Source organism: Myotis daubentonii, chromosome 10 (genome assembly GCF_963259705.1).
Source record: "Myotis daubentonii chromosome 10, mMyoDau2.1, whole genome shotgun sequence".
Lineage (NCBI taxonomy): Eukaryota > Metazoa > Chordata > Mammalia > Chiroptera > Vespertilionidae > Myotis > Myotis daubentonii.
Window position 1 is genome coordinate 30,819,400 of NC_081849.1, and position 1,820 is coordinate 30,821,219.

The 1,820-nt window shown below is 40.8% G+C and overlaps 1 pseudogene; it reads right to left on the reverse strand.

Annotated features, from left to right (window-relative positions):
* Positions 1 to 763: 763 nt before the first annotated feature.
* LOC132211433 (large ribosomal subunit protein eL21-like) lies at positions 764 to 1,251 on the reverse strand (annotated as a pseudogene).
* Positions 1,252 to 1,820: the final 569 nt, after the last annotated feature.

The following is a 1,820-nucleotide window of genomic DNA, read 5'->3' on the forward strand; positions in this document are numbered from 1 at the left end:
ATTCTCTTTTAGTAAAAATATCATGTAGAACAAATCTGATTGTGTGCTATGTTTGACATTTGTATTATGTGTGTTTTCATGTGCTTTAAGAGAGAGGGATTCCTCTGTCTGTTTTTAAGTACTTTTCTGTTTAGCTTTCACTTAGTGATAAAGGTGTGTGTGTGTAACTTTCTTTAAAAGAGGATATTGAGTACAAAGTAATATGAGCATACACAATCTATGAAACAAACATTTCTCTAAGTGAGAGTATTAAGGAAAGACAAAGTTCAGGTACTTGATACTGCCCAGCATCCAGGCAGCTGTTTTAGAATTACAAAGAGCACTTTAGCTTGAGGACCTCAACTCCATTCCAAAAAGCTCTTCACTCTGTATTTGCATGACTAAAGCAAAACTGCATTAGATTTCCTGGAACGCAGGGATGACTGGCCTCAGTATAAATTAATCTTTCCTAGGAGGCTGATGATTGCTTATATAATTTAAGTGACCAAAACATATAAAATAAATACTTATTCTGGCATCCAGTCATTTTTTTAACAGTCTTTGATTTTGGTCAAATTTTTATTGCTTGATTGTAGAGAGAGAGGAAGGGAGAGAGTGAGAAAAACATCAATTTTGTTTCCACTAATTTATGCATTCATTGGTTGATTTTTATGTGCTCTGAGTATCGAACTCACAACCTTGGTGTATCAGGACAATCCAACTGTGCTCCCCAGCCAGGGCTAGAGGTCTTTCGTGTTTTTGAACACTTACCATGCCATGAATTCTAGGGAACTGGTTCCAGCAGCTCAGCCTCCTTTCCATTGGTTCTCACAAAGTGTGTTTCTCTGAGTGGAGGAGGCAGATGCTTCCGTTGAACCCAGGCAATTTCTCTTTGGTTTCCTTCTTTTTGTGATCATTTTCCTTCACACGTTTCAGGAAGCTATCTGGGCTCTTAGAGTGCTTAATATGCTCAGTCTGTACATTAATTCTCTTGGGAAGAAGCTGGCCTGTAACTTGTTTGTTTACAACAATGCCCACCCCATGCTGGGTGACACTGTAGACTCTTCCAGTTTTGCCGTGGTAACACTGTAGAGCATTCCTTTTTGAGCAGTGCCCATTCCCTTGATATCTACAATATCACCTTTCTTGTAGATTCGCAAATATGTGGCCAAAGAAACAACTCCATGTTTTCTAAAAGGCCTAAAGAACATATAGCGGGTACCTCTCCTCTTTCCCTTTGTGTTAGTCATTTTGATGAATTACTGGAAGATAGTGGTTCCAGCTAAAAAGTGGAGCCCTGTCTTAATATAGCTCACCCTCTTTCTCACCAAAATCAACTTTTTCTCTCCCCTTCATGTCATCCCAAGGTTCTGGGCTGTATTCTTGGCACCAGATGACAAAGAGCAGTGAACACAAACACTGTCCCTGGTAAACCCACACTTCACTGGGGAAAGAAATACAATTATTATACAATTAACTATGATAAAAATAAGACTGAGAAAAATAGAGGTATAAACAAAAAGTAGAATTAATGGTCATGACACAGACTAAGGACATAAGGTGAAAAATCAGACAGAGGCCGAAAACCAGGACTACAGGCTTTATTAGAGGAGAAGGACCTGCTGGGCCGTCTTGCAAGGGGAGGACAGCAGCACATGCAGGGGTGGGCACGCCTTTTGAGGGGCGGAATGGGAAGGGGTGGGGGCTTAGTGTACTCGGCGCACACTGATTGGTGGCTTACTGTATGGTCTATATAGGACAGGGCTTAGGGTATTTGGCAGGTGTGGATTGGTGGTCCAATGTATAGTCCATATAAGGTACCTGGTTAGTCACTCAGGTAT